At 48.5% G+C, this 8,052-nt stretch overlaps 1 long non-coding RNA gene across 1 annotated transcript; it reads right to left on the bottom strand.

The window, feature by feature from the left end:
* Positions 1–1,958: 1,958 nt before the first annotated feature.
* Positions 1,959–4,758, bottom strand: LOC309684816. The gene is made up of 3 exons (XR_014270348.1): positions 4,559–4,758; positions 4,397–4,453; positions 1,959–2,160 (listed from the first exon to the last, which is right to left on the bottom strand). It is a non-coding gene; the product is annotated as an uncharacterized lncRNA (long non-coding RNA).
* Between the last annotated feature and the right edge of the window lie 3,294 nt (positions 4,759–8,052).

An 8,052-nucleotide genomic window follows, 5' to 3' on the forward strand; every position in this document is an offset into this window, starting at 1 on the left:
GCCCTGCGGGGCTGCGCCCGGGAGTCACCGAGCGCCGCAGGTTGCCCGATGCGGAGCGAAAGGAGCCCGAGGGGCCGCCCAGAGCAGCCCCCGCAGCGCAGCGCGGCGCAGCGGCACAGGCAGCGGCAGGAGGGGCAGCCCCCGGCCGGGGGAGCCCCCGTCGGGGCGGGTAAGTAGCACAGCCACGTCTGCGCAAGAGGAGCAACGCAGAAGCCTTTTCCCGCCCCGACTGCTCCCGCCAGCGAGCTCGGGGCCGGTGGCACTGACGGCGGCAGCCAGGAGCATCGGGCCCCGAGTCACCGGTGCCGACAGCACAGGCGCCGCTGGAGGCGTCCGCCTCTTCCCGCCCCGACGGGATGCCGAGGGCAAGAGCGGGAAGAGGCCCCCGGACGCAGCCCCGCTGCCTTGCTGCGGCTCCTCTGCTTCCAGTACCTTTCCCTTTCCTTCCACAAGGCCGCCGTATCTTCACCAATCTTGACCTTTTCATGCTGGGAAGCAGAGGCCCGGCTCATACTAGAAACCTCTGCTGCTTCTTGGAGGGAATGAGTGTTTTCTGCCGGGGTAAGACTGATTAAAGACTGATTAAAATAACACCAAGTTCCAAGTTGCTGCTTCTTTTATTAGAATCCCATAGAACAGTTTTTCAAAGTAACATTCCCGCTTTGTGACACGCAAGGATCAAAATCTTAAAGCTTGTTGCTCTTTTCTCCAAAACTCTAGGTTGTGCAGAAAAACACATTCCAACCCAACACCTTCAGTACATCAATTTGGAAACATAAACAAAGTAGCATTTCACTTAAAGCATTCACTAGCTGAGACAAGCCATGTGAAAAGCAGAGTTACACAAGAAACAATACCACCAAATAGTCACACTACAAGTTTACCTTTCCACAACAATCAGTGCTTCCAGGTCAGTTCTTTCCACCAAAAAGATGCTGGAGTGGCAAAACGATGATGCTGGGGAAACAACAACGAGCACGTTACACTGCCAGTCCTTCTCTGCGAATTGTAATGACAAGGCCATTTCTGGCCACCGGAAAGACACAACCCCAGCACAAAACAGACAGGGAAAGACTGAAAAAATAGAGACAACATAAAGAATAACTGGTGCACGGTGATGTTAATTCCAGTTTGCAATGGTGTCTTCAGGAGTGTTATGGTTTGAGAGACCCATAACAATCTGTTGTCATTTAGACAATCATTCTATCACCCGATGACCCCTCCCCACCTGGGAAAGGGAAATCGGGAAAAACAAGAAAACCCGAGAGCTGAAGTATAAACAGATTTAATAGAATAAGATTAGATAATTAACATTAACAGCACTAAAGAACTGATATTGATCCCGACACCAATACAGAATATGCAAAGATTATACTCAGCCAATTCTATCAGTAGGAAGCTGTGCACTCCCAGCAGTGGACAGCAAATGTCGGACACTGCGAGCGCTACGGCTTCAGGAGGAAGGGAAGGCCTCAGGGCTCCGGCACCAGGGCACGAAGTTCTCAGGATGGCAGCCATCAAGGGAGAGAGAGAACTTCGCAGCAAACTTTCTAATTTATAATGAGTGTGACGTTGATGGTATGAAATAATCCTGTTGGCCAGCTTGGGTCAAGTGCCCGGGTCTCACTCCTCCTCATCCCTGCACCTGGCTAGCTCGAAAACACTGAGACCTTGAGACCCACACACCATAGCTGGCTGTAAAGTAAATATTTTCACAAATTCAGACACTGGAGTCTTCTGAAAGTGCAGTTTTCCCAAGCATTAGAAGAGAAATTAGTCCTGTGTCTCTCAAACCAGGACATTCCACCCCTTATTTCATACCATATATATGACACACTCAAATTACTGTTGTATTAGTCCTCTCATATATATACACACAAATATATAATCCTCTAAAGCTATAAGCTCTTCCTCTAAAAGGTCTATTAAGTTTTTTAGTTGAAAACTAGGAGTTCCATCTATCATAATAGTCTTTTAGGGTAAGAACCAGTGATGTGGCATCGTCTCAGTTGTCAGATCGGGACCAGGCCTCCATACAGGACAACAGACGTGTAGAGTTGGGCGCAGCAATATATCGTGTTGTGCTCACGGCTAGCATGTTCCCTGTCGCTGGACGCCATTCGATGGAGTTGGCTCCGGTTTCATTACCACCGTGTTATCCTGAAAAACACTTATTGAACACTGTTAGTGTTATGTGACAATTAACACCACACATTTTAAAATTAAGGATTCTCGCCCCAAATCAAATCTCCTAACGGGTACATCGAACTTCTCCATTTTCCTGCATCACCCACCAGGTATGCCCTGGTCCTTCAGCAAAAGCAACCCCACGAGCGGGCCTGCCTTTACCTGAGGCCGGGGTAACCCAGACTGTTTTCCCCAACATATTCTTTACATGCACCACAGGGACCTTGTCCCCTTCTACAGTAGGTAAAAGCTCTGACTGAGCCGGACCAGCTCGGCTGACAGTTCCCCTGGTGTTGACTAACCAGGTGGCTTTCGGTAAATGCTCATCCCACTTTTTAAATGTTCCAGCAGTCATTGCTTTCAAGGTAGTCTCCAGTAATCCATCGCATCGTTCGACCTTCCCAGCAGCTGGTGCGTGGTAGGGGATATGATATATCCATTCAATACCATGTTCTTTAGCCCAGGCATCTATGAGATTATTTCGGAAGTGAGTCCCATTGTCTGACTCAATTCTTTCTGGACTACCATGTCGCCACAACATTTGTCTTTCCAGGCCTAAAATAGTGCTACGGGCAGTGGCATGAGACACAGCATACGTTTCCAGCCATCCAGTGGTTGCTTCCACCATTGTAAGCACATAGCACTTGCCCTGGCGGGTTTGTGGAAGGGAAATATAGTCACTTTGCCAGGCCTCTCCATACTTATATTTCAGCCACCGTTCTCCGTACCATAAAGGTTTTGACCGTTTAGCTTGCTTAATTTCAGCACATGTTTCACATTCATGAATAACCTGTGATATATTATCCATAGTCAAACCCACCCCTCGGTCACGAGCCCATCTGTATGTTGCATCTCTTCCTTGATGACCTGAGGTGTCATGGGCCCGCTGAGCTAAAAAGAATTCACCCTTACGTTGCCAATTGAGTGGGAGTTTGACCATTGGCCAAGGCTAACCCACCAGAGGTAGCATCGTTGGAGCATATTTAAATAAACCGTAGAACAGGTTTCTGCCAAAATGGCTCCTCTTGCAGCTGGAGTGTTTGCCCATGGCATGCACTCAGTCCCTTCCTCTGCTTAAAAGGAGTCAAATTCTTACCACCCTGCCCTGTTGGCTATGTACTGCTCTGGCTTTCTGCCTTGACTACTAAAGTTTTGATTTAAAAAAAAATAAATGATGAAATGTTGGCCGAACCAGAGATGGTAGGGAAGAGTAAGTGGTGCCCTGACCTGGCAGGTTGATGCTGGCTACTGTCCTGACCAACTGTTTCATGTGAAGAAGTCATTGAAGGAAATGTGTAAACAATCCATGGAGCAGGGATCAGGATCTGGGGTATCCCCTCACCTACCCATGCAACAGATCTGCTCAGCAGGCCAAGGACTGGTATTCCGTTTTTGTCTCTCGAGGGATTCAAGGATGGCAGTCTTTGGTTTGAGAGCTAGTAATGCAGGGAAATTATTTGGTGAAAAAGGAGTCTGTCTTCTAGGGACTAGAATTTCCTGAAGTGCCTTTGGCATGCAGCAAGTCTACAGAGCTTAAAGAGATCATGCAGGCTTGCATGACGGCATTCAAGTCCTTGGTCCAAATCGGCCAAAAGTGGCGACTTGAAATTCTCTAACCATTAGCTGGACCTGTTTCTCTCTGGCTTTAAGAGCCAGTCTCAGAAATGGGCTCACAGCTGACATTTCTTAGCGGGCACAATTACATGTTCTTGGTGGCCTGCACTGTTGGCTAGGCTCAGATGGCTCTTTGCTTAGCTTGATGGTTTCCAGGGAAGACAGTTCCACTTTCTACTGCTCCGTGACATTATCTGGGGAGCCCCAAACACCCTGCCCAGGAGCGTGAGGTCTCTCTGGTTCTGACTAATTCAGTTCCCCTTTGGATTTAGCCCTCAGGTCAAAGTAGGAAATTTGTCTGCCTTGTGACTGATCCTAGTGTTAAAAGCAAGTCTCTAGAAAGATGGTACGTTACTGTGTTGTGTCCTCTGACTTTGCACGTTACATGGGGACAGGCTGGAGACTGCAGCCTCTGAGCTAAACAGACCTGAGACAAACTTTTACAGAGACCTGAGAGCATTCTCAGAGTTCCCTCCCGAGTCCTCTCCCTGCACTAATCCAAACAGGGTCTTTTAAAAAGTCAGGAGGCTTCTGCTCCTCTCAATCCCAGAAAGACTCTGCTAACCATGATGCATTACAATACTCTGGGCACTACCTGCTCCGTTGTCTTCTCATGGAGAAACGGCAGATTTTTCACGTATTATCATCACTCCTGGAAAATAATGCAGACAAGGTATACTAATAAACTCCTTTTGCCATGGTTATACTGGGAAATATCGTTACTTAATCAGCTCAACGGATTATAACGTTTACTCACAATCACACGCAGAGGTGCGCTTGGGTTCAGGAAAAGGCTGTATTGTATGTGGAAGGGTTAAACTGAATCAGTTCTTCCTGCAGAGTAGCCAGATGCGGTTGTTTCTGTCTCCAGGCAGACAAGCCCGGCTGTAGCCCTCTGAAGATATAAATCACTGTGAAGACTTTCCGTGAAACTCAGCAGTGTGGGCCGATGTGATCCCAGTTTCATCTTTCTTTGATCTGCTCTGAAGCCAAGTCTGGCAAGGATATGGTCTTGTGCGACCTGTGGGCTTGTCTGAGTTCTTCGGGCGATTTTTTAACTTCTTCATGTCTTAGTTCCAAGTTCCTAAGCCTAATTTAGTTGTTGTCTGTAGACCATGAGTTGAAGTAGAAAGTGTCTATTTTCTGGGAGTTTCCTCTGAGTCATGAAGAGTTGGACAGTAAAGCATTTAGCACTGGAAGAAATAACCGGGGTCGCAGGTGCTACTTACAGCCGCGTCGGATTAGTTTGTGAAGATGTCTTTTTATTCAGATACTAACAAAAGCCATACAGTCTATTTTAAAGTATTGAGTTGTCCGTTCTTTCAGCAGCAATGGCTCTCTGGACATAAAGCCCCAGAGAGATTGGGTGTAAACCAGCGCAAATGACAACATTACTTTTCAGCCACTGGTGCCTGATCAGATGAGCACAAGCAGTTGGTCCATCTCTGCTGTCACTCTTTCTCAGCAGTAACGTATCTGACTAAAAGCTTTGTTCTCAGGTTTTGTGTATGGCTTGAGTTCCTCTCTCTGGGAATGTGCCATGCTGAGCAATGCAGCTAATTTTTTTCTCATGAATCTGGTCATATTTCCTACCTCCCAAACTGTCCTGATGGCATATGTACCTGTTCTGGGGTCATCGTGCCCTTTTGCTTGACTCTGACCAGGCACATGTACTGCTACCTAAGGATCAGCAAACACACCCCTTCTGGACTGTTAGCTCAAACTTGTGTTCTCTTCTCATCGAATTTGTGAATTTGGAAGAAAACTGAAACCTCTGTGCTGTTAACTGGGTGAGTACTTTTGTTTGAGTTGAATTATCTTGAAAGGCAGAAGTACGCTGGAACTGAAACTTCACAGCTGAAATACTTGGGTTATATCTATTTGGTTGGTCTGTACCTTACCTGAAGGTAACTTAGACCCACTGCATCTTTGGTTGATACTCAGAGAGTCAGAGTTACGGCTGTCTTGTGGAAACGCAGATTTGATTCATATGCTAGTAATATTGCGCCTCTGTCTTCTCCATCTTTTGCTTGGTTGAAACCTTCTGTTATTGGTCTGCGTGTGTCAGTTGATAGAACATTTCTTTGGCACATCCACGTGAAGCTTGTGGATGATGTCTACTGCTAAGGATGTTAGCAGAGTCAAGTTCTCTGATACAGCAATTGCCTTCAGACGCCTTGCATTCAGCGGGGGTGTTAGGTTATCTCCGGCGGGTGGAGTTGGTGCCAGCAGCATGCTGAAATGGCAGAGGGAGCTTGGAGTGGCTGGCAGGATGCGGTGCTCTCTGGGTATGGGTGAAAACAGCGTCATCTTCTGCCAAATCTTACAGAGGTCTGTGTGCGCCAATGTTCTGATGTCCCAAAACACGTGGGGATTCCTTTGGTTTTAAACAATTCACGTTGCCAGCAGACGAAGTGCTAAAATAGGGGTTTTATTCCCGCTCCCTCCCCCTCCCTTCTTTACTATAGGAATTACAGTAGTGGAGGGAGATAGCCTGTGGAATTCAGAATCCTCTTCCAGTGGTTTTGACCCCCTAGTGAAATACAGGAGGTGCTTTGTCGCTGGTGAGGACCTCCAGACAGAGGCTCAGCAAAAGAAACCTCTTGTAAATTGTATAGATACTCGCCTCACTTCCTACAGACGTCGTTAAGTTCCCATAAGTGTCATCTCTATTATGTTGTTGGGGAGTTGTGCCATGCTCTACTACTTTCTTTCCTAAACATCGGGTATTCTCTGCCCCGTATTTGACAGCATGTTGGAATAGCGCTGCAAGTGAGGAGAATCCCGAGGCAAAGCACTCGGGCAGAGCGGAGAGCAATGGCTTCTTCACCAGTCATGTGCATGGACAGTGCGAGGCGGTGGGGAAAGGTGAGCATGCAGCCCTCTGCAGCCGCTCTCGACAGCACGGGTGACTCGATAAAGACATCTGCACTGAGCAACAAACGCACGTGAAGTAGCAGGTGGTTGTCTGAGCCAAGTTAAGAAAGACGTGCCCAGGCACATTCAATCCAGCTTGAATAATCTTCATCAGTGAGGACAGCAGATTTATGTTCCTATGAACAGGCTGTGTCTGAAATAGCAGACACGGCTCCCAGAAGGGATTTTCACAGGCTTTGGCAGGCAGCCTCCGGAGGGATTTTCACTGGGTGGGTGTTCCCAGAACAGATCGTGCGCGTTATTTTAAGGGAAAGTTAGGAAATGAAAGCATTTCCCCCTCTACTCAAACACTTGGCCGAGTTTGAAACCCTTCCTTGGCGGGTTCCCGCTGTGCTGACCTGGCTGAGAGATGCCTGACATAGGTGTCCAGGGACGGTGCTATGTCTATATACCGGTGTATAGGTCCAGTAACGCTGAATTGAGGGAATTGAATGATGATGCTGGAGGAATGGGAGGGTGCTTTGCCCTTCTCCCCCCTCCCCAAAAAACAGGTGTGCTGCCATAAGTGTGCCCACCCAGCTGCCTTGAGAGTGTCCACGAGAGCATTGAATGGTGATTCTTGGAAGCCCACCAGCAGAACCAGCCCACTGGCTGGGCAGAGGGGTGGCCATCCAGCGGCAGCAGAAGGGGAGGACATCTGTCCAAAGGCCACAGCCTCCCTCCTGTGCCCTGAACGCATGGGCAAACCTTCTCTGGCAGCAGCTGCTCCCGGTGGCTCTGTCCCTACCTGCAGAGCATTCGCTGTGCTGGCTACTGAGAGCATCTCCCAGCCCGTGCTGGTGTCACTGGGTGTCCTCCCTGCCAGAACCCCCGCTCCCCTTGCGCCTGCCTGCCTTCGGGCCAGCCTGGGCTCTGCATCTTTACCGGCCAAAACTGGATCTTGCCCCGGGCCCATCAATGCAATTGATCTGGCAGGTGACTCCAGGAGAGGAGGCAGCGCAGGTGCTGGGGAGCCCGTGCTCTTAGGGAATTATAGTGGGTTGTGGTTTTTTTTCTCCAGGGCCTGGAGAAATTTGTGAAAAACTCTTTCATCCTAAACTTGGCTGCTTCTTAACCCACCCTTTCTTGTCTAGATAGTAAATACAAACAAGCCCTAAAAAAGCGGTCCCCATGTCTGCTGGTGTCCTGCAAGTGCTGTTGCCCCGTGTCCATAGCCCCCAGCACTGCCTCTCCCTGGACAGTGGCCGGGAGAGGCATGTCGGTATGGACAGGTACAACGCTCCAATTTGTTACTGTTTGAGGAAACCTCATTAGTTTTAGGAAAAAGTAAAAAAGGTTTTGTTTTATTTCTGTAACGACTCTTGCCATGCCATC

Source organism: Vanellus vanellus (genome assembly GCF_965231255.1).
Source record: "Vanellus vanellus genome assembly, contig: HAP1_SCAFFOLD_44, whole genome shotgun sequence".
Taxonomy (NCBI): Eukaryota; Metazoa; Chordata; class Aves; order Charadriiformes; family Charadriidae; genus Vanellus; species Vanellus vanellus.